This window comes from Macrotis lagotis, chromosome 1, assembly GCF_037893015.1.
Source record: "Macrotis lagotis isolate mMagLag1 chromosome 1, bilby.v1.9.chrom.fasta, whole genome shotgun sequence".
Classification (NCBI taxonomy): domain Eukaryota; kingdom Metazoa; phylum Chordata; class Mammalia; order Peramelemorphia; family Peramelidae; genus Macrotis; species Macrotis lagotis.
Genome location: NC_133658.1, coordinates 47,074,031 through 47,098,693, shown reverse-complemented (window position 1 = coordinate 47,098,693; position 24,663 = coordinate 47,074,031). Strand labels below are relative to the sequence as shown.

At 43.2% G+C, this 24,663-nt stretch overlaps 1 protein-coding gene across 2 annotated transcripts in view; it reads left to right on the top strand.

Moving 5' to 3' along the window:
* The window catches only part of ZFHX3 (zinc finger homeobox 3), a 304,460-nt gene that overhangs the window by 7,418 nt on the left and 272,379 nt on the right, over positions 1 to 24,663 (top strand). The window contains exon 1 of one of the 2 annotated variants that reach the window (XM_074200222.1): positions 2,756 to 2,966. The exons of the other annotated variant lie outside the window; for it this stretch is intronic. The gene's annotated coding sequence lies outside the window, so the exon portion shown is untranslated. Of the gene's footprint in view, positions 1 to 2,755; positions 2,967 to 24,663 lie in introns of those variants that run through there. 2 annotated transcript variants of the gene reach the window in all.

Below are 24,663 nucleotides of genomic sequence, written 5' to 3'. Positions count from 1 at the left end.
AGCTCCTTTATTTATTTTTAAATATTTATATTCCTGGCTTTTGTCTGTTATGATTTCCAGATGAGGCTAGACTAGCTATAGAGAGCTGGGAAAGAGGACTTGCCCTTTTTAGCTGAGCATTTTTGGTCAATTTTAGGACAAAACTCTAAGAATGTCGGTCTGTCAGTGCAGGCTAGGCCAGGAGGTGTTCTCTTCATCACACCTGTTCTCCGTTGAGCTCCATGTGGATCATATCATGGGAGGAGGGGGGGGAGAGGGGATTTCATAGAAAATGGTCATTCTTGGTGATAGTTAAAGGCACAAGTCACCTTCATGTGGGCTCCATTTCTGATGAAAAGAAATGTAGTACTGTGTGTTGGAACCGGCTAATGTGATAACTGGAGCATCCCTGTTGGTGCAGTGGCCACTGGAATGAGGACCTGTTTGATTTTGGCACAAGGTCTCACTCGCCCTGGGCTGGGGCCAGCTCCCAGGGAGGTGTGATTGGGGTAGGTGACCCCTCAGGACAGCTAGGCCTGCTGTGGACAGTAGGCCTCTCCGCTCTGGCCCCCACAGGCCTGCCTCCAGAGCACTGAGAACCTTTGGGAGCTCTGTACCTTGCTCTTTGGTTGTCTTAGTTTATTTTATTCAAGATTTTTTAACTATTGCTCCTTCTCCCTCCTGGCATCATATTACAAGGATACCTCTTATTAATAAAAAGTGGAAGCCAAGCAGCAAAATTAGATTTGCCTGGGAGTCCAAACATTTTCTTTTTGTCTCTAATTAATGTGACAGTTTGAGTGTTCCTTGTAAGGTAGAGTGCAGACCTGGAGTCCTTACTTCATTTTCCTGAAGGGATTTTTTTTTTTGTTCGTAATATCCTCTCTGGAGTCTGGGCACAATGTCTCCGTCCCACTGCTATTTTTATCATCCTCCCCATCACCATCCAGGATTCATTGTCACTTTTACAATTGAATTATTTAATGATTATCTTTAAGGGTTTCCTAACCTGTTCAGGATCATAACGTGGCTAGCTAGCATCCATTCAAAATGTAAAAACTCTTCTTACATCTGACCTGAAGTCAGCGTTTCTAGAAACCAGAGCATTTAGTTTAATAATAATAATAAAAAAAAAAAAGTCATTTACCACCTTTCATCTTTTTTCCCCCCTTGCCCCTTCTGCTTTCCCTTCTCTCATTGTTGGAATGTGTAACTTGCTCAGGTTGTCTTCTGGGTTTCTTAGGGCCTTGTTTTATAGGAGTGGCCTTGCTTCCTAGGGCATTAGCTGAGCCTTGCAGTCTTCTTTTTTGTTAGACAATTCAAGCATTTCCTTGATGACTACCCTCTTGCCAACAGGCCTAGGTCCGTGGCTGGTCCAGAAGCTCAGGTTTCCCATAAAGGGGGCAAAGTCGTCCTTATAAATGTGCCAGTCTTCCCTTCTGCCCAAGGTGGGAATATTCCTCTATATACACAGTTCTTTGCTTTGTTTATTTCTAGGATGCCAATGGTTTCCTGATACATTTTTATTTTACTCAAAGGAGACTCTAACTCAAGATGGTAGAGGGCTAGGATTGAGGGCAAAAGCAGGTGTTGCTTTCAGAGGCAAGTGAAGGACTTGAGAGGTTGTTCTGTGGCCCTCCAGAATGGACCCCCCCCCCACCAGGTTCTTCTGACTTTCTGATATTTATAAAAGGATGATAAAGGTTCAGTTTAGTTGAGTGATAATGCTATGATAATTAGGAGTCAGTGGGGCAGTAGTATTCAATTTGACCCAGCTGGGAGAATCTCTCTGTCTCTTTCTGTCTCTCTGTCTCTCTTGTTCTCTGTCTCTGTCTCTCTCTCTGTCTCTCTCTCTCTCTCTCTCTCTCTCTCTCTCAAAAAAAAATAGAACGTTATAGGAAGGTATGAAATGATAGAGCAGTTTCCGAGTCTCGTGCAGGGAAGGGCAGGCCCGGTGTAGCCTCCTGCTCCATTTCTGCTTGCAGGAGTGACGGGAACTCGAGCCTTTGGACGGGGAGAAGGGGATGTTTTTATAAGTTTCTGCAGCTGAAAAACAGAAGTGTTCTGTCAGGCAGTTAATGGGATGGGTGTGTGTTTAAAAGCAATCCCTGCCCACATTGGCCCAGGCGCCCACGCCAGCGCTTCGGCTGTGGCGCGGCCAGGGCCGGGGGACTAAGGGAGAAGACTCTCGAGTGGCGCCCCCCCCCCCATTCTAGGCAGAGCTCTGCTGGGGGGTCAGTGGCCCCCGCGCCCCCGCCTTTGTCCCCCCTTGGCCCTGCCCACCGTGGGTGCAGGAGGCAGCCCCCGCCGTGCCCACCCCGGGCCGGGCATCCCGGGCCCCGCGGCCTGCTCGGCCCGGAGGGCGGCAAGGCGCGCGAGCCTGCGCGGCCCGGGAGCCCGGCGCCCTGGCGCGCCTCCGACGAGCAGCCCCTGACTGCGGCAGACAGGACTGTAGATGTCAGGCTTTCCCCAGCCAGGAGCAGAGCCGGGCAGGGGCGAGCAGCGGGCCGAGTGTCCAGCGGGCCCTCCGCCTTGTGGGCGTGATGCGGGCCCGGCCGGTGCGGGGCACGCCGGCACATGGCGGAGCTGGCCCTCATTTACATAACGCCGTGACGGGGATCTGGCCGGCGGGCGGGCAGCGCTCGGGCCCCGGGGAGGCGGCGCGGCGGGCACAGCCCGGCCGCCTCCCCACGGAGCCGGCCTGGCAGAGGAGGGTGGGAGGGGGCGGGCCCCAGCATGAGCCCTCCGCTCTCCTTCCCGCCCCGGCCTCCCTCCTGCCCCCCAGCCCGGGAGGCGCAGCGGGCCCAGGGCAAGGGGACAGGACGCCTCCTGGGCTTGCCGGGCTGGGGGGCTTAGTGACCGGGAGATCTCCCGGGCTCCCGTAGAGAGACAGAGAGGGAGAGGGAGGCTGGCCAGAGGGCCGCCGGTGGACCTGTCGTCTGTGCCATCTCCTCCTTCCCGAGGTGTATGGAGGCTTAGAGCGCCAGGTGAGTTAACCCCTCCCTCCCTCCCTCGGGGAGCTTTTACTTCTTTTCAATTCAGGGAACTCCAGGCAGGTGCCCCCAGCTTTGGCTTCCATTAACCATTCTCTTGGTAGATGGGGGAAGGGCAAGTTGCCTCGATGGCTCCAATTGGACCACACCTGGATGGAGCCTTTTTTGGAACTCAGTTGGGCCAAGGGAGCTGGACACTTTTAGATTGGACATAAGGGTTCTAAATGTTCTTGGTGGTCTTTGCTGCTTTGGATTCTGTCATCTTAACACTTTACTACAATGAAGTCACTGGTGAACCCCAAACTAGTCAGGGTGCATCCCAAACTAATTAAGGCCGACACTTAACTGCTCTGGAGAAGCCAGAGTAACATTGCTATTTGGTTAAAAGCAACATGGCTGGGACCAACTTTGTAGATAGAAAGATTTGGGTTCGAATCCTGTCTCTGATGGTACTGTTCCTGTGACCCGCCAGCAATTAACTTTTTTTTTTTTGGTGGCCCTGGGGGTTGGAAGTCTATACAGCAGAGAAAGGTTTTCAAAGGGTGGAAGATATCAGCACTGGGAGTTCCAATGCCCATGAAATCAAAAATATCTCTCAAACAACATCCAAAAACAAACAAACAAAACCCATGATTTTTTAAAACTTCCATTAGATCATTATTAAAGAAAGTGGTCATTGCATGCTGAGCAGAAGAAAACTGCCTTCTGAAAATAGAGCCTTTTCAGTTTTAAACTACTGAGAAGACATCCAAAAAATGGAGGCAAACTTCTTGTTTCCCTTAGCTGACCTTGAATACTCATTAAGAAGCCCTGAAAGGTGACCCTAGGGAAGACAGGCCACACCTGGGCTTCAGACTTTGGCCCACTTGTGCTGACTCTACTACAGAGGGCCCACTGAACCCCCAAACAGGTCCTGGGTCCTCATTTTTTCCTTAGTGTTCTGAGATCTTTGGATGCAAGTAATTATGCAAATACTGTCTACTTTATGGATCCCCAAGACATAGAACTGTTCCTTTGCCATCAGGCAGCAGGTGCAAGTTGTAGAGTTGGTCTCTGGGGTCCCTTCATTCTTGAATTCGGAAGGTGTCAAACTCTCATGTTCTTTTAACTGCTGTGGTTTCTGGAGAAGTTTCAAGGGAAACCCTACAAGGCAGGAGTTCCAATAGTTTAACTTGGAGATGATGGAACCATGTACAGCAGCAGCAAAGACTCTGATAGGAAAATATGGCCTTCTAGGTATTTAGAGATAGAGCCTTCTTTGGCAATATGAAATTCTTTGTTGTTGGAACACAGTGATGACTTCAGAGAGTAAATCGATTCCTCCCCAGTGAAAGCTTGGGACTGTTGGGTGCAAGATGTGTCTGGGTATTTTTTAAAAAAAAGTTGATGTATGAAAGTCTCCATAGGGACTTGTTTTATTTGAGTGAATCCCTCAGTTTAGATGATGTACAAGGAATTCTTAAAAGCTGTTTCTCCCTAAATAACAGGACTAAGTAGTCTTTGCATTAAATCTTTCAACCAACAACTGGTTTGTTTGATTTCCCAGCCCTATCCCCCCCTCCTCTTTGCTTTTGTACAAAGAATTGTGCTTGGTTCTGGGGGAACCTCCTTTAGCTTGCTTTACAAAAGTACCGATCCTCAAATGGGCTAGGGCTATGTTCTGCACTTCTCTCTAATTATACAACGAGCCTTAAGTAACAATGGGTTACAAAGTAAGAAGTAAGCATTTTCTAAACTTAATCAACTCCTTTGGCATCAAGAGGAATTAAAAGCACTTTGAAACCTGCTTTTATTATAATTTTTTATTATAGATAAATATACAAAATATGTTATATATAAATATACATGGCTATTATAACTCACTTTTAGAAAAGTTTTTTTTTAAAATGATACTTCTTGAACCATTTATTTCTGAATTACCTTGAGAATATTTTTATTGCCTGAGGATGGTTAAGAAAATATTTACCATGTCCACACCAATGTTCAGATTTCCGAAGTTTCATAGAAACAAGACCCTGAAGTAATCATTTTCTTCTACTCCCTCCCCATCTTTTGCATTAGTTAATCCAAATGAATGCTAAAGTATCGCAGGAGGGCGATATAATAATAAAATAGAGGTTTCTCCCAGTATCTATTTGATTAGAGAAGTTGAGTTGTTTTATGATTAAACAGAGAGAGTATGCAGGGTCCTGTTGTGCCTGATGCTGAGTCCAGAGACAAGATGAATAAGACAGACCTTGGCCTCAAGGAACTTACAAAGTAGTACCAAATATCCTTTGAAGTTCTTTCCCCACTCTTGCCTCTTAATTACATGTGGTGTTCACTCTTCCAATTGCACTGTCTTGCTTGGACATCCAGTGGCCAGGAGCTAGTTAGAAATTTCACTTTTCATCTTGACCATTTTGAATGCTAATAGTAGACCTAGACCACATAAGGTAGAACAAAGACTAATCGCTTCTCAATTCATTAGAGTAAGTGTCTGCAAAATCCTGGGAAGTTACCCTTCCTGTCTCAGTTTTAGCTTGGGATCTTCTAGTGAGTGCCACCTTTTTCTTAGAATGCTCTGGCCACTAGTATCCTTCTAGCATTCATGTTTTATTTTTGTTGTAGAAATGGGTCGGAGGGTCAGTGGGGAATGTTTGCTCAATGTTGGGGCCTGTAAACCCCCAATAGTACACTTGAAGCATTCTCTTGCCTGAGAAACTCCTCACAAAATTTCAGTGGCTACATCCTAAATGAAAAATATTGAAGCAACTCTGTGAGAGTTTGGAAACTTCTATGGAATTGTTAAAGTTGTTCAGAGAAAGAAGGAGGGGGTACATCTTTTCAGTTAATCAAATGTCTTAGTTTTTTGAGCTCAGAGCTAGTCTTGGAAAGAGAGGTAGGAGGATGTTGGCTTAAAATTTTGAACTAGTACATCTCCTTGGTAAGAATAATATGTGTTTGGTGTTGAGTATCTTCTTTATGTGTCACAGTCCAACATAAACAATCTTAGTTGACTAATGTCTACTAAATAGAATTGAAACTCATCTGTCTTCCATTCAAGGTCATCCACAATCTGGGTACAAGCCATTCTAGCCTTACTTCCTTTATTCTGGACCTGAAACACTTTTTTTGTACTTTCCTATCTCAGCTTTTGATCATAGTGTTTTCTATGCTTAGAGGGTTCTTCCTCCTCCCTTAACCTGGTAAATACCTGCCCATCCCTTCTCCTGCATGAAATCTTCCCTGTTTCTTCTTACCAGTCAGTAACATCCTTCTTTTCTCCCTTTCCCCCCTCCCCATCAAAAAGCACTTTTCATCTTATAATTCTCTAGTGTACTTAAGTGTTCATTTTGTATTATAGTTTTCTATGTTTCTATGTTTCTTATCACTCCCCTACTAGATGTAAATTTCTTTAGGGCAGGTATGATATCTTCTTATCTGTTTTTGAATGCAGTAGGGTTTAATAAATTAAATGTTTGTTTGAGTTGAATTGAACATCAGTGGCCTCAAGAAATTTGTATTTTTAGTTGATGTTAGCATTACTACTTTAAACTTGTCTCATTTCTGTTAAATTTTGTGACTTCAATTTTAATTTTGAAGATCCACTTAACGTACATATGAGGGGTGAGCATCCATTATTAATTTTTTTGTAAAATGTAGATATTTTCTCACATCATAATGCTTTTGCCTAGTGTTTGATAATAATTATTGTTAGCAATCATCTTTTTCACTATCACCTTAGAAGCTGGGACTTCCACCCCCAGGTCCTGAGGGATAATGTCCAATTAAGTGTTGCTTCCTATATCATTTCCATCCCCCCCCCCCCCCCCCATGGCTTCCTAGTGGGTTGTGATCCTTACTTCACTCCCAATTCTGTTTACTTATCTTTGTATACATATTGTTTCCCCCACCTTGAGGACAAGGACTCTTTCAGGTACTTTTCATTTTTTTTTTTTTTGTCTTTGACTTTTCAGTGTCTGGCACATAGTAGGCAATAATGAAATACTTTGGATGGAAAGAGTTGATCACCTAAGTCTCCTTCCAGCAAATTCAGCCGTGGCGATCAAAGGCAGATATTGTCTTGCCGGAGCCAGACTCGATGGATCACGTATTTTATTTGGGTGCCTACAACGGACAAGAGCTTATCTTCTTGGGTCACTGAAATTGATAAGCAGTCAGGAACCGGGGGACAGTGGTGGAGACAGAGATCCAAGTTTATTAGTACTCTATCTGGAGTCGAATTCCAGATTGCAGGTGCTGGAAGAGACCCTTGGGGCCACCCAGTCCAAGCCAGCAGGTTACAATTGGAAACTGTAGCTGAGACCCAACCAGATAAAGTTACTTTCCTGAACACACGGGCAGGCCCTGCTTCACTTAGAGGTTCCACTTTTGTAACTGCCTCCCCAGGCTTCTGAAGAATCAAATGAGACAATGTATGTAAGGCTCTTTGCAGCCCTCAAGGCTCTCCACAGCAGCAACACAGAAACCCCTGGATAGGAGGAATACAAGACACCGAATTGTGGTTAAGTTAGGTTTTGTTTTGTTTTCTTATTTTCTCAGTAAAGTGGGTGATCATCATTTGGACAGGGACTGAGGAAGGGGAGGGAGAGGGAGAGGTATGTTACTTTGAACCTACAAATGCTGAATTTCCCAAAGTATGTAATCAACTCTGGGTCATGGGCTGGGCTTAGAAATATTTCTGTAATTAAGTGTTTTGGTGACCTTTTTTGGGTGATATTTTTCCTATCCTTTAAAAAATCTTCTCCGGTTGTCTCTGCCTTTCTCTTATCATTTAAAAACAAACCTCTGTGAAATCTCTTGTTTATGATAGAGATGAGGAATATTTTTGAAGGCATGAGAATGTGATGAAGGGGTCTGAGACCCTGCTCTGTGGCAGTAAAGTCCCCCCTAGGAAACTGAAGCTTGTGTTAGTTGGGGGTGGGGAGGGTGGAGAGGAGAAAGAATCTCTTAACAAAATACCTTTAGTTTGTCCTTGAATTCATGCAACAGACTAGTGGAGGATTCTAGGGAGCATCTGCCTTTTATGTACGCCTGCTCTCCTTTCCCAGGGGAGGGTCACTATGCAGTGGTGTAAACAGAAGGATTAATGAATGGAGAGTTTGATGTGAGCCTCTCCAGAGAGGCCTTTACATATCCTTTTGTCTCTTGGGCATCTCAGATTGTGGAGATGCTCATTCTTTGAGTTTGGGTATTAACAGGTGGGGTTGCCTCCAAGATCTGTGTGCCCCAGATCTGTCCCCCTTCATCAGCTTCTCAATCAGTGAACCTTCTAGACCCCTGAGAGAATTAGTAAGGCAATTGCAAAGGTTGGTAGGGGATCCCTAATCTCCTTTTTTCTCTTAGACCAGTCCTCTAATAAAAACAGTCTAAAACTTCTTATGGCCAACTTAATAAAGGGCAGCAATGTTTTCCTACTATTTTTCTATCTTATTTAGGGAAGGCAACTGTTTAAAAGCCTTACTGGGTTTCTTAAATGATCATCTTGCCTTTAATTTTAAGTGTCTCTTGGGGAACAGGGAGATGGAGGAAGCTACAGTTTGGGGGGCTCTTTCTGTCCTGAAGGGAAATGACTAGAACTAAGAACATTGGCTCTTTAAAATATTAGACAGTAACATTTTAATCTGCTCCTGATTTCACACTGTCTCCTTGAAAGTGTTTCTGCCACAAATCTGGCAAGTCTGATAGTGAAATCTGCCCCCTCCCCCAAATTCCTTTCTTTTTCTTCTGGCTTTCAGTAAGTAAAGGTTAATGAACACTTTGCCCTCTTATATACCCCATAGGAGGGTTTTGAAGAAAAACTTAGAAATTTAGGGTAAAGATGTAGAATTAATCAGAAAGGGGGGATTGTATTTCTGTACCTCTTTTAAAAGCATGCTGGATTTGGGGGCTGTAGTGAATAGGAATAGAGAGCAACAGGTAACCTGAAATTAGTAAAATGCTTTTTTTCCTGAGGCTTTTAGCATACTAGCCAAGATTTTGAAGCAGACTTTGAATTCTGTTTTCTGTGTGTGTGTGTGTGTGTGTGTGTGTGTGTGTGTGTTCCTCTACTTATATTTGTTGTATTTTTATTTTAATAATATCAGATTGAAGTCAGAGGCAGGTTACATAGCTTCCCTCCTGAATTTGTTGATGGGAAGGACTGGATGACTGGGTTGACAGACTCACTTAGTAAAAAATAAAGGCCTTGTCTGTTGTTTGGTTTTGGGTCCTCTCCATTACTCTCCTCTATTTAGAGTCTATATACTAATGTTGTTTTGGAAAAGGAAGGGGTTTTTTTTTTTAGCCTTTTTTCCCCCATTTTTTTTGGTATCAATTCCTAAACAGTCAATGAACATTGGGACCTATTTGTACCTAGACTGACTTCCAAAAGTTACCTCCCTCACCTTATGTACCTGCAAGTGCCCTGAGGCTTATCCTGAACCTCACTCTCCCTAATATTTTGTCTAGTACAAGCAATCCAAAGAACAGGTATGTTGTCCTTTCAGCAACACTGAAAAAAAATTTTTTTGCCCTTAACTGCTTCAAAAAAAAATCCAACCCTCTCTCCCTTTCACCATCTCAGGCTCCACTTTCTAAAAATGCTCTTTGGCTAAGGGCCTTGGTTCTTAATGTACCCTCAGCATGCTGGGGTGGTTTTTCCTTTCTTTGAAGCAGCCTTTCTGTTGCTCTGTAGATCATCTGCATTATCATTAAGGCTTCAGGACAACACTTGGATGCACTCACTATTAAGGGCCTGGGATATGTGTCTGAATGTATTATCAACTAGAGGTCAGTACTTAAATAAAACCTGCTTTAAAATCTCGTCTCCTTGTCTCTGTGAGGTTCTCAACTGGTATTACTTGGCACCTAGGGACAAGTGAATTCTGCCAAGGGCCCTTTAAGTGATTTGTTTCACCAAATATACTTGAATATCTGCAAAACATGTTGAGGGGTGCTGGATGGGCCTACGTTTCCAAGTAACATATTTCACTATCTTAAAGATAGGGGAGGAGAGGAGGGGGAGGGGGAAGGGATGTGTAGGCCCTAGATTAAGAACCCCTGGGTTAGAATATCCTCTGCCAGGACAAAATGAAGAACTCTCAGCTTGCCCCAGAATGTGGCTGGGTGGGAGGGACCAGCCAGTGGGAAGCTACTATGCTCAAATGGGCCGGTGTCTTTGATTTGCAACTGGGAGAGCAGCAGGCAGTTATCACCTGATAGATCCTGCCACTGCTCACTCGGGCTTGTTGACGCTGTCTTTCAGCGCCAGCGTGGGTCCCTCCTGACCCTGCCTGCTGCTGCTTCTCTTCGGATGGCTGATGGCAGCTTCTCCCTGGCTTTCTCACCTTCCCAGTTGGCTCCCCTGCCCTTTTATCTTCCCTGTACCTTTAAAAGAAAATCTGAATTGTGGTTCCGCTCTTCCCAGTGAACTGGGAAGAAAGCCAGCTTGTGGAGATCCTGCCATTGGATCCGGTGGTGAAAGGGTTGGAAAGCGATCCTTTGCCTCGTACCCCATCATCTCTCCTCCTCTTCCTCCCCAGCCCCCACCCAGCCCACAAGGGCCATAAGTGGGCCACCTTCCCAAGTGAGCAGCTCTTCTCCGTGACCCACCAAGAGGGGCCCTGGGAGGCTGCCTTGTATATGCTAATCGGCCTGGCTTGTCCTAGCTTGTTTGTAGTGATTTGTGTCTGCATTTATATGCAAATACTATCAACTGGCTGAGTTAATTATCTTGTACCCCCCCACCCCCACCCCTGCAGCCTTGCCTCCCTGCCAGCCTTAGAAGGGACTCTTCTCCTTTACACCTTCTACCTTTGCACTGTTCTTTGCCATCCTTCGATCCCCATGGGGGAGGGTTGTTAAGGGGGGGGGCAGATCCCCACCCTCTGGGACTTCTACCCTGTGCTTGGATGTGGAGCAGGAAAAGGGGAGCAGTGAGCAAGCCAGGCCTTTCTCTGTGGGTTGGGCATGGACAAAAAGAGCAACTCTGGGACTTGGCTTTTTCAATCTGAGGCCTTGATTGGAGGAGTCAGGTTACAGACAGACAGGTCATACTCAAGTTGCACCTGAGCTGCCCTTGAGGCCCTCCCAGCCAGTCACTTTAAATTCCATTTTCCCTGAGTTTTAAAACATGGCTGTGCAGATGTACTTAGTGCTGAAACTTGGCCATCAATTCACTGGGGAAGCTGAAAAGAGGAGAATTTCCTCTTTTTTTCTCTAGATTCCCTACTACTTTTAAAGTAGTAATGGAAAACAATAGGACCAATATGTCCCAAATAAGTTTTCAAAGCCTTCTTCTGCCCCTCCCCCATCATCCCCCCCCTCCCCTGTAGTTCCATCTCCATTTCCCATGAATCTTTTCACTGGGCCACAAATACCACAGACTGGATGGGGGTAATTAGAGTTAATAATAATCACTTTGGAAGAACAATTTCCATACATTCCATACATTCCCATTTGATCCTCCCAGTGGCCCCAAGAGTTAGATAGGTGAGTGACTACATCACACAGTGAGCCATTCAGTCCATGGGTTTTGACTGAATGGTTGTTCCAATAGTGGCCAAGACTTTATGGTGACTTTGAAAATATCCATATAGACTGGCTTTGTCAATACCATTTACAGCAAAATCTTTACATGATAAAAACTACAACAACAAGGCGACAGACTACTTCCAAGCCCAAAGCATGCACCTGTTTAAAGTGATAATTCGATAGAACAAAATGCTTTCTTGGCACCTAAGTCGGATCCACTAATCAAATTTGTGATCTTTGCCAAGTCACTCCTCTCCTTTGAGGCCTTACTTTTATCCTTTGTTAAAATGAGGATTGGATAAGGTGATGATCTCAGGTGTCTCTTGTAGCTCCCAGAGTGTAAATGGAAGACTTGGGTTTGAGTCCTAGACCTGAGAGACCAGAACAGGGCCCTCTCAGTTTTCTATATTCCTAACTTGGGGATAAAACTTTTGCTACTGATTCTATAGTATTATTGGGAGCAAGTCAGTGTGTAAAATGGAAGGCACAATATATGAACAATCTATGAGACATTCGATCCATAAGCATACTTCACAAATGGTGTTATATTTAGTTGTCAATTGGGAAACTTCACGGGGAACTTTCTTATAGAATTTTATGGTGGGTAGAACCCTTTTCTCTCAAGTTTGGTGAAGTAAGCAATGCAAATGAAAGTAAACCATTTTTACAGATTAAGAAATTAAGTATTATCAGCCATGAGGTGATTTTCCTAGAGTTGTACAGTTAATAGATTTCCTTTCCATTTTCAATTCATCACATTTGTTATAGACCTACTGTATTCTAGACTCTTGGCTACAAAAGCCTCTCCCCCACCAAATAACTCCTCTGTCCTTAAGGATTTTATATTCAACTGAGAGGAATACCATAATTATATTACATATGTAAACTAGGTTATTTAAGAAGGGGATGAACATAGAGCTAATAATTGGGGGTGTCAGGGAGGACTCCCTAGAAAAGGTGACATCTGAGCTGATCCATGAAGATAAATAAGGATTCTGAGAGAGAGAGATGTGGAGGGAGTATGGCTAACAGGCACAGGGGACAGAATCTGATAGAATGTTCAGTTTGGGAGATAGTAGGCCAGTTGGGTTAAGCATAGACCTTATGATGGGGGAATGATATGACATGAAGCAGATTGGAGCCAGATTGTGAAGTTCACCTGAAGGAGTCAATAAAAGTTTGCCTGGGACTGGTAACCAGTGTGGACTAGGGCTGATCGTTTTAGTGGCTTTGTGGAGGACAGATTGGAGAGAGGAGAGACTTGCTTGAGAGGACAGGTGATCACAGTGGTCCAGAAGAGAGGAGTGATGAGGGTCTGAGTAAGGAGATGGCAATATTAGTAAAGAGGAGACTGATGAGAGGTCCTAACATCTTGGAGTTAAAGTTGTGAGGAACTTGAGAAGTCATCTGGGCTGACCCTATCATTTTACAGATGGGGAAACTGAGTCACTGGAGATTGAGATGGTGTGGTCAGTATTTGACATTTAGGTTTTAATTAATTGAGTTGAAATTAGTTCAAAGGTCCTCTGACTCTGAATGCCACATGGTCTTCCCCCGGAGTAAAACTTTGGACTGACTGGGCCATTTTTCCCTAGATGTAGGGAGTCAAGGAGAAGATAAGACTCTGAGACACTTCTGAGGTGTGTGACTTGAGAATCATGGTACCCTTAGTAGAACTAGGTAGATTTGGAAGAGGGGCATATCTAGGGAGAAGATGACTCTTCCTGACTCCAGGCTTGGCACTCTATCCTCCTGGCTGCCTCTATACATAGATTGAGAAGTTATATTTTGAGATAGTTGAACTTCCCAGGGGCTGATTAGAATCAGAGGGTGCAGCATAGTTCAGTGGAAAAGAGTGATTTGGTTTGGAGTCCACCCACTTAGGTTTGAATGTGGGTTACCATCTCTCACCTTGAGATAGCTAGATCCAGGGGCTGGAGTCAGAAAGATAAATTCAAATCCAGCCTTAGATACTTAGTACCTTTGTGACCCTGGACAAGTCACTTAACTTCTGTTTGTCTTAATCCACTGGAGAAGGAAATGGCCAAATAAAAATAAACAACCCCCCCCCCCCAAAACATGCATAGCATTGCCTTGCTGTGGTTCATGGGGTCACAAAGATTTGGACACAACTGAATAACATTTACTACTTTCCTTAGTGGTCAAGTCACTTAATATTTCTGGGTCTCAGCCTCCCCACCTGGAAAAAGATGAGACTGAACTAATGGTCTTTCAGGCCCCTACTATGTCTAAATCTATGACTCTTAGATCAATAGATAGAAAGAAGAGGTCCTTGAACAGTTTTGAGGTCCCTTCCCCCTTCCCCACTTAGGGATCAGGAGATGAAGGATGACCCATTTAAGGATTAGACAGAAAGGAGGAGAACTAGGAGAGAACAGTGTCTCAGAAGCCAAGCAGGGGAGGGGGTGGTTTGCAGAAGAGAAGAGTATTTCCACAGTGTCAGAAGCTGCAGAGGTTAGAGAGCCTGGGGGATGAGAAAAGACCATTGGATTAGAGGTCTGGAGAATTGAAAATCTTTTAAGAGAGCCGTGCCAGTAGAGTGGAGGATGGAGAGCCAGTCTCCTACAGAAGTGACTGAATAATGAGTGGATAGTAAGAAAGTAGAGGCATCAAGTGAAGATGACTCTTGGAGTTTGTCAGTGAAAAAGAGAGCTGTTGTATGATAGCCCGAAGGTTTTTTGTTTTTGTTTTTGTTTTTAAGGATAAGGGAGACCTGAGATGTTTATAGAAAGTGGATAAGAAAGAATCCTTAGGGAGAGATTGGAAGTTGAAAAGGGGGAAAATGATTGAAAAGCCAAGAGATCCAGAGACTGGCACAAAGGAGATGAGTGAATATGTAGAAGGACTATGGGGTAGGGGAGGTCGGAGTGGAAGGGGAGGGTCAGAGAAGGAAGGAGTTCATAATGGTTGACTTTTTTCTCGGAAGTAGGAATTAGAACAGTTTCCTATCAGAGTAGGTCTGGAACATCTTGGTGATGGAAGGGAGGGGATGATAGACAATTAGGGAAGATTAAATAGACTGCAGTGCAACAGTGAGGGCTCAGTTGCAATTAAAAACCATGAATTTATAGAGGATCCAGTTGGTCTATTTTCATGATTTCCTTGAGTAGCTTAGAAGTAATGACAAAGGTCAAATGGAAAAATGCTGGATCTGGAGTAAAAAGACCTCAGTTCAAATCTAAACTTTGCTGCTCAGACGTGAAACAAGTTGTTTTTATCTCTCTCAATACCTGTTTCTTCATTTATAAAATCAGAGGGTTAGGTTAGATGACAATAAGGTCCCGCTCCTAGATGTAATTTATGATCCTCAGGAAGCATCAGTGGGGAACCAGGGTTGAGGATTGTTAAGGCCTAGAGTGGTAAGGGAATGATCTAAGGATGGGGGATCATTCATGGTTGAACTGGGCCATTATAGGATCTTTGGTGGGATTGAAATGGACTCAGAACAGGATCTGGAGACTTGGGTAAAGGCTAAAAATAGACTCAGGAGACAGAAGGAGAGAATAGTAGAGAGAAGTTTCCAAGGGCAAGGACATGGAGACAATGGTGAGGTTAGAGGTGTGAGCACCTTTAGGGTGATTGAGGGAGAGACTAGGTCATAGGAGTAGAGGTTGATGGGCTAAATAAGTCTTCAAAAGAGGACACTGGTGACTATGGGAAGGCCCTAAGTTTAAGGGATGGTATTAGGGCAGAGTGGGATATTGAAGTGCTTGAGAAAGCAGGAAGAGGGATGCAAAAGTCAGTGAATGATAGCATCAAGAACCTGACTGGGATAAGCTAATGGAACACCACAGTTGATGAGTGATGGCCTCAGAGGGAGAACCTAGAAGGACTGAGTCAAGTGAGAGAGGCAAGCATCTCTAGGTTCAAGAAGATAGAAGAGGAAGAGATCAAGGATGGGGAGAGGGAGGGGGTAAATGAAACTGTCCAAAGAAGGTTCCAGAAGACTGATGGAAAGGAAGAGCACAGGAAGACAGGGGCCAGAGAGGGAATCAGTCTATTCTTGTTCAGACTTGGAGGAGGAGTAGTACTAGTACTACTACTAGTAGTAGTAGTAGTAGTAGTAGTAGTAGTAGTAGTAGTAGTAGTAGTAGTAGTAGTAGTAGTAGTAGAAGTAATAACAGCAGCAGTAGATGACTATTTTCCTAACATCAAGGGAAAGTTTACTCTGGAAGCTGGTTCTGAATCCCTGGGATTCAAGGATTAGGAGGTAACTAGCTAAAGAACAGAGGGAGGACCAGTTGACCAAGTTGATTGTGAATGAGGTGGGAAGGGTCATTAGTAAAGGTAGTGAACAGGACCACTCATCCCTAGCTAGAGTTGCTGGAAATCAATCTCTCTCTCTCTCTCTCTCTCTCTCTCTCTCTCTCTCTCTCTCTCTCTCTCTCTCTCCCCCCCCCCCCATTCCCTCTCCCTATGTCCTTCAAACTGCCTTTGGTGTGTGTGTGTGTGTGTGTGTAGGGGGGGTGGGGGTACAGAATGACAGCAGACCACCAATCTGGCCACAACAGAGCCTGGTCAGGAGGTATGTAAGCAGTGATGTGAGAGAGGGAGGTGATTGAGTGACCGTGGCATCGGGAGGCGGGCAGAGAGCAGGCAGACTCTCTTGAGGATGGTTTAAGCAGGCAGGGCCAGGACCTCAGAACTTACTTGTTAGACCAAGTCAGTTCTGATGTTGAGACCAATTGGACCAGACCACCACCACTCGATTTCTGATTGTGACAAAGAGTGATTTTTCTTAGTGTGACCTAAAGTAAACCTTCCATGGATGACTCAGCTGGAACAATTGCTATCATCACTTCCTGTGGTTTCAGCAGAGCCTCAGTTTTTGAACAGCCTTCATAGGATGTGCTACCCAGGAATTGGCATTTTTTTTTTTCTGAATTGACCACTGACCCTTCCCATAAAAGGAGAGTCCTTTCTTACCTCCCCCCCCCCACTTTTTTATTTTCACTCCCCTCAGAAGCAAAAAAGTGGTGGAAACCTTTTTGTTAAAACATTAGCAAAATGATTATGTAAATATTTTGTGTTGGTGGATTTGGTGGAGAGAAGTAGGCAAAGCCAGGAAAGGAAGAAAGCCTTGTATTTTCCTGAAGACAGATAGGTTTGTGCGGTATGTACAAATTTCAGCCCAGAATGTAGGATCCCAATCTCACAACTAAATGCTTTCACATGGAATGATCTATTTCTCCCTTAAAAAGTGCCTACTTCCTTTGCTCCTCCCTCCTCCTGCCCTAAAGCCAGCCTTTTTTTCTCTTCTCACAGTTTCTGAATCAATGAGAACAGTTTTCTTTCTGTCTTTTCTTTTCTTTTTTTAAGTCTTTGTTATTATTCTCTGGAAGGTAGGGCCCTGGATGCACAGCTGCAGCCTGAGAGCGGAGACTGGCCGAGCTCAGAGCCGCTTCTAATCTCTTCTCGGGCTTCCACCCCTCTGCCTCTTGTGTGGGAGGGAGCCAGCTCCCCTGCACACTTGGGCCTGTCCAGGAAGGGGGAAGAGTAAATATTCCAAGAGCTCTCTGTCCTCTCTCTCACCACACACCAGTTTGCAGTAGACCAACAGTTCAGGTTAATTTTATGTACAAGGTCCCTTTTGTTGAAGAAGGGGGTGAAAGTCCACAGCTGTGACCGGAAAAAGGGGAAGGGACTGCTGGGATGACCTTGTTTTAAGAAGTTTAAAAGGAATGCTAATGTCAGAGATCTAACTGTGGTGACGTGTATGTGTGTGTGTGTGTGTGTGTGTGTGTGTGTTTGACTTAGTGTTCAGATAAGGTGTAGACAGAGTATTTTTGCATTTGAAGCAACTTCCTAGCTAGATCCAGGGTCCATAACAAATTATGGCAAACATGTAGGGTCTGTGTGTTGTGTGTGTTGTATGTGTGTGTGTGTGTGTGTGTGTGTGTCTGCAGATGAGCTTTGGACAGATATTTTAAAAGTTGCATTTAAAGTGAGTGTCTTATTATTGTCATCTTTTTATAGCCCAGACTCTGCAGCCTCAGGGGAGGGTGAAATTGTGGGTTAAAAAAAAAGTTTCAGGCTAACCAAACTTTGAGGGTTTTTTCAAGGTTATGGTAGCCTTGAAGGAAAAAGAGAAATTGAAAAGAAAGATGGATCATTCTGGGCCAGGGAGATATCACATGGGTAAAGGTATGGAGGTGGGAAAGTCCAGCAAGAACAAGGGATGAATCCAGGTTGACCTTGAAAATAGAAGATGTAAAAGGGAACCCAAGAGAAGATGGAGTTTGAGTGAGATGAGACTTAAACTCCACAGGTAGATTGGGACGGGACATCAGGGTCAGGATCACTTTGTTCGGTGAGCAGTGAGAGATGGTTTTATTAGGGGGTTGGCATGGAGTTTGGGTAGGGGAGATATCTAGGACTAGGAAAGACCAATGAAGGAACCTTTTAAAAAGTCTAGATGAAAGAAAAAGGCCAGAACTGGGATGACTACCACATATGGGAGTAGAGGGGAAGGGTCATAGTCAAGGTAGACATGTTAGGACTTGGAGTCAAACTAAATGGGTGGGACCAGAGAGGAGGAAGAGGGGAAGCTCTGGGTTTGCAATAGGAAGACCTGGGCCAGCCTTCAGATAGGGGTTCTACTGTTTCAGGAATGAATGAGCAAGCTGACCTGCTCAAAATCATGAAGGCAAATGAAGAGGTTGGACTGGATGATCTCTAGATGTCTTTTAAAACCTATCAGTGCTTCATACATAGTAGACAGAAAGTTTGTGTTTTGACTTGGAATTTTAGCAATCTTTTCTTTTTGTTGATTTTTTGGTTTATTTTTACATCGTCACCTTAATGTCTTGAATACATTCCTTCATCTCTTAGCCATCCCTGATGACAGTAGGACAGTGGGAGGAGCATGGACTCAGGAGTTCAGATCTTACCTCTGATACTTCAAGTTTATGTGACCTTAGACAAGTCCAGTCCTCAATTTCCTTATCTGTAGAACGAGGGAGTGGGATGGGACTTGATGGTCCTTGAAGGTCTTTACAGATTCAAAAATTTGTGATGATTATGATAAAAATTTTTAGAAGAAAAAATAAAAAATAATTCAGCAAAACCAACTGGCACACCAAACACAGTTGATGATATATGCAACATTCAATACTCTCAACTCCTCTTCTACAAAAAAAGGGAAGGAATTGTTTTCTCTGAACTCTTTTCTAGGACCAAACATGGTTATCCCAATTACCCTATGCTCAGATCTCTTTTTTGTTCCTTCCATTGCTGTCATTTAGAGTATTTTTTCCCTTGTTCTGCTTACTCCAGTCTATATCAGTTCATATAAATTTTCTTGTACTTCTCTGATTTCTTTATATTCTTTGTTTCTTAAGGTGCAGTGATATTACAGTTCATTCATGTATCACCGTCACCACAGATATTTGCTTTGTTTTTCAGTCTGGGTTGCTTTTTGCTTGCTTGGGTTTTTTTTCCCTGCTATTACCAAGAAATCTGCCTTGAATATTTTTATATAAATGGGATTTTTTGGCCTTTGGGAGTCAAAGGGTATAGACATTTTGATTCTCTTCCTGGCATAAATTCCAAGTGGTTCTCCAGAATGTTTGAAACCATTTCACACCTCTGTCAACATTGCAGCAATGTGCCAGTTTTCCTTCCATCTTTCCAGTGTTGAGTATGTCTATTTGATGTTCCCTTTGCCAATTTACTGCCTAAAGGGTGTCACCATAGAATTGTTTCGATTCGATTTCTTTTGCTCATCATTTGGAATACTGTTTTTATGATGGCAACTTTTTTTTTAAGAGAACTTCTTGAATTCTTTGACAATTTATCCATTTGGGGAATGGCTCTTAGAATTCATAATTGCCTTTGTTTCTTGGATAGCAGACCTCAAATCACTTTTCAACTGATATCTAACCCTACCTGTTGAAACTGCTTTGTGGTCTTGGAATCACATTGGACATGCTCAATAAGCAAGGCAATTTTGAATTATAAATTCTTAAGCCTTTTAGAACAATGGACTCTGCCAGTGGTCTAGTTTAGTGGAACTCATAGGGAGGATTACAAATTAAAAAAAAATTTCAATCAACCTCTAATGGTGATGCTTTTTTTTCCCCATAAAGCCATTTAAACTCTATCCCTCCCACCTGAAAAGTGCTGTTGGAATGATCTTGTATTTAAAAATACAGTCACAAGTTTTGACTTGGCAAAGTCCCACACTAAGAAGGCACTTTTGGTCTGCATTAAAATTTTAGATTAGAAAGAGAGGACTAAGTGCTGGCTATAGGAGAGCTCTTTATCTTATTTGCAAACCTAGAGTTTGCAGAATACCAGTCTTAATTTTTGGTGGTTCTATACCTTGAAATATTGTTTTTCACCCCTTGCCTTGTCATTATCTGGCAAGAAGGAGAAAATGAGCTTTTTCACTGCTCTTAGACCTAGCAGTTTTCAAAGGTTATATTTTGGTTTCTTCAATGGCATGTGTTAATGTGTTTGCTTTTTTGGTGGGGGGAGTTAGCTGGGGCTACCTTTCTTGACCCTTTGCTTTACCTAGGCATATACCCCACCCCCTCTTCATTTTTTTTTTAATTTCAATTTCTCAAAGACAAAGGACCTGGAAGCTCAGACCTGTCCTGCCACATTCCTGAGTAATTTGGTTTTGATTAACCCAAGGAGAAAAGTTGGTTTCTCATAGCGACTGAAGGGATCAAAGCAGGACAGGCAGTTCCCCTAATGCATTAGGTTTTCTCCCCAACCCTGGCCCCTCCTCTTCGTCCACAACTCCCCCTCCCCCTTTCTTTCCCTTTCTCTCTCTTTCTCTCCTCCCCCTTTCAACCTTACCCTCTTTAGAAAGTTAGAGCAGGAGTTATTTCCATTTTCCAATTCTCATGGAAGTGGAAGTGTATCATAGAGTGTTGGATGGAAAGACCCAAGGAGGAATATCCCCCATTCCCCCCTCCTCCCCATTCTTTTCTTCTTTAACTCCTTTCCCCCCACAAAGCTGCAAAGCACATTCCAAGGCTAATCCTGCTCCAGGAGGAATGCAGATGGCTGTAATTGTGTGACCCGGGATGGGCCTTCCACATCTGGGCAGCTTTTCTTCTTCAGGAGATGGCTAAAAAGGTCATTTACATAAAGAAACAGGCCCTTTGCTTCTGCCCTTCCAGAGATCACCCTTAGGCCATACCTACTGGGGCCCTTTGGCTAGCCTTCCTTCTTTCTCCCATTCCTGTTTAAAGGTGTGTTTTTTTTTTTCCATTCCTTTGTTTTTTTAATTTACTATATTCTAACTGGGCAAATTTCTTGGGAAAGGTGATGAAAAGAAAACAAAATTGTTGCTAGTAAAAAAATTAGAGGTTTGAGACAAATTTTAAATGACTAGTGAGTGATGATTTTTTGCATTAAAATAATTTAACTTTCTATTACATATTATTTTTGAATATATATAATATTAATAGAAATTATAAATAGTTAGAAAATTTATATATATATGTATACACACACACATATACAGATATAGATGTGTGTGATTTTTTTTGAAATGCCAATTCTTAGACCCAGAGAAGTAATTAGTTATATCTACAGAAAGATTTTCCTCCATTTTACTGAACTTTTCAAATTGCATAGAACAAGATCACACCTAATTGTACTTTACTAAATTACCGGTCCATGAGTGAAGAATCCTATTTGGATGTGAAGATGTTGAAATTGGAAGTGTTGAATGGAAGTCTGAACATTTTGAAATAATAACTGCAGGCAGTTGAAATAATGACTACAGGCAGTTTTTCCAAGTTAGGGGCATAAGAGACCTGATCCAAGATAACTGTCTTAATCATATACAAAAACTTCTCTTCTCTTGCTAAATTCAACTGTTGGAAGACAACTTGCTGGAGGGACCCGTGTATGAGTCTGACAGTAATGATGTGCTTTTGTCCTTTGTATAAGATGATGAGGCCACTGATACAAAGTCCGAAGAACTCCTTTGGTGGGGATGAATTTGTGCATCACCCATTCCTTGTGACCGAGGCCTTTCAATTAGAAAGGGATCAGGGGTATAGTCAGACAGTTTTCTCAGTGGAAACTAACTGTTGGGGAATTGGACATGTGAACTTGGCCAGTAATTTAGCCTTCTGAGAGAAGAGATAAAGTAACCTACAAACAAAACCTGCATCTCAGAGATCCCTGTTCCCTTCAAAAGATGCACCTCGGGGGAAATTATATACTTCTCATAGTGGTGCTGCCATGGCCCTTGTAATTAGCCTCAAAGAGTGCATCCCATTGTTCGGAATATCTCCAGGGATGTGCCAAATCTGCATTCATTCTTTAAAGATGGATTTGAGATTTGGTGGTAGCCAAAATAATTCTTAGCTGTGCCTGGTGAATGAATCAGACAATTATCACTGCGAGTCAAAAACTTAATTCTCCTCTTGGAAGAGTTGCTAGAGGGTCTCCTTCAAGTTTATGCTATCTAGATCAGTCGAACAAACCCATGCTCTGGAATGGCAGTCTCCTTATTCATCTTCAATGGAATTTCTCATCACATCCTTCCTGATTCTGAAGCCTCCAATTCTACCTCACCCTGTCTCTCAGCAAATAATCTACCTGCCATTTTATGCCCTCAAATGGAAGTAACCCAGCTTGTCTTTTCCTCCTTGTCTCTGAGCTCAGAAGATGAGGTAGGCCTTTCACACAATCATTCCCTCCCTGACTTGTTAGTCATTTCCTTTTTTTTTTAGTCCCTTCTTCCTTTCCAAGAGTATGCTCAATTCTCCCCATACGTTGGAAGACTATGGTGTCATCTATGTAGGTTGTTCTCCTTACACTAAAAAAAGCCACACCGTCCTTGGAAAAGCAGTAGATGGTCTCATGTTCAACTTGGGATTGATTTCCAACCTTAGTGAGGCTAGTTCTGGAATGACAGACAAGGACAGCACTTAGAACTCTCTTTGTTGACCTGGAGAGCCACTTCATATCATGGTGGAACATCAGAATGGAACTTGAGGGGAAGCTTCCCTTTGAAAGGGATAAAAAGCAAAACAAACAAACAAACAAAAAACCCTAAACCTCCCAAATTTCTTTGACTCCTAAATCTCAGCTTTCCTCTTCCCAAGCAACTTGTACTCTTCATTTTGAAACTGAGGAGAAGAGCTGTTTCTCCTTCACCCTCCTCCCCCCTTTTTCAGTGCCCTAAAATCTGACTTCATACCTACCACTTTACCAAAACAGCTCAAAGGTCACCAGTGATCTAATTAACCCATCTAATGGTCTTTTCTCAGGCATCCTCCTTGACCTTTTGGTTTTGCTGACCATTCCTTTTGTCTTATACCCTTTTCTTCCTGGAAGGAGTTTCTCTGGAGATGGTCTCAGCCATTGATAACACTTCCATCTGTCTGCTTGCCCCTCTAACCTTCTTGCATAGTTCGTCTTCCTTCTCTCCCATGACCTGGTTTTTACCTTCTTCTTTTCTTTTTTCTACACTCTTTCCATTGACAATATTTTCTACTCCTGAGGCTTCTGACATCTCCTTTGTATTCTGCAGGATTTCAGACTCCAGCTCACCCAGTCAAGGTTTACTCTTTGTGGACCACTTAGTAATAATTCCATGATGGCTTAGCCCCTAGTTAGATGGATTAGGCTTCAGGAATCTCAAAAGACAGCTTGTGTCTTGGTTAAGGTCCTGCTTTCTGGTAAGCAGTAAAACTCATAGATATTAATAGGCAAGAATAAAATGGGGGTGGGGTGGGGGGAGGGATAGAAATAACTCCCTTTCCTTGAATTCGAATTCTCTCTCTAGGATCCTTCTAGCTCAGTGCTACCTTGAGTCATATTCGATCTTAGGACGTTTAGGACAGGCCCCCATGTTTCTCTAACTCACTTGCTTCTTTTCCTACTGCTGCTATTGCTGGGATGGAGAATATTCTCTATCTGCCCTCTCTTTCTCTTTTGGCACTGTGATAGCTGTACCTATTATCAATGCAAACTAGATGGAGTTGGATGGTACCTTTCTCCAGGTACTGAAATTCAGGTGCCATACCCCCCCCCCCCCCAAAGCTTCATGGTAGTGCAGCCAAAGAGAAGATCTCATGCTCCAAAGAGTCTGGGAGAAAGCAGACTTAGGTTCTTCCCTTTTTGACTGGCAAAGATCATGTGTGTCTTTGTGCATCAGAGAGCTTTGTATGGCATGCTCTCCTTCCTTACCTATGTTTGCCTGTTGACATTCATGGCCCAGGTGAGATGTCACCTCTGCCATGATATGCCTTCTCTGATCCCCTTCCAGCTAGAAGTGAATCCTTGGAATCTCTCAATACAGTCTTAGATTCCTTGTGTTATTCTATGTAGTTATTGATATGAATTGATCATGCTTCTCCATATTAAAACAAGGACTATGCAGTTCATTTTTACATCCAGACTATCTAGCTGGATAGCTTTTGAAATGTTTAATAAATGTTTATTGGATTGGAGGGAGAGAGATGGAGGCAGTGTCGCTTTAAGTAATGAGACTTAGGTTTGCTTTGCTTTACCTTATCACTATTTGGGAGTGGGGTAGGGGGCAGGAAATATGCCCCAAGTATCTGAGGTACTGGCTGGTCTTGTGGAGCTAGGTGAGGTAACTTCCAACGCCCCCCCACCCCATGCTTGTAAATGAAACCTGCCCTTTAGGTAGATGCCAGCCTTGATTTAAAGAGCATCATATTGGTGGGTCAGCATTACTTGAAAACTGATTTCTTACCTTTTCTGATTTTGTGATTAAAAAAAAAAAGAATGAAAAACAAAAACAGAATCTAAACCCTGAATCTAAAACTAGTAGTGGTACGTGAGGCTGGGGTGTGTGTGTTTGTGTGCACACGTGTATGTGTGTGTGTGTGTGGTGGGAAAGGGGGGGATAGGGTGCAGTTAGAGTAGAAAGAAAGTCAGGGCAAAGATGAAAGAACAAGGAAACAAAGTCCATTTAATATTTTGTTGTTCATTAAATAACTGTTCTTAAGAGTCAGATAACTTACTTTACTCAAAGAGAGAAGCAACCTATTGATACTGAATCTTATCCCTTCAATTAGAGTATTAGTAAAAATGGCAGATTACTGTACACTGGTTGCCCTTTGGGAGCAGCTATTGGTTCATGTTGTCCAATAGAAGGATGCTTTTTGCTTTTAAAGGTGTAGCTGGGTATTTGGATACTGATTATTCTGTT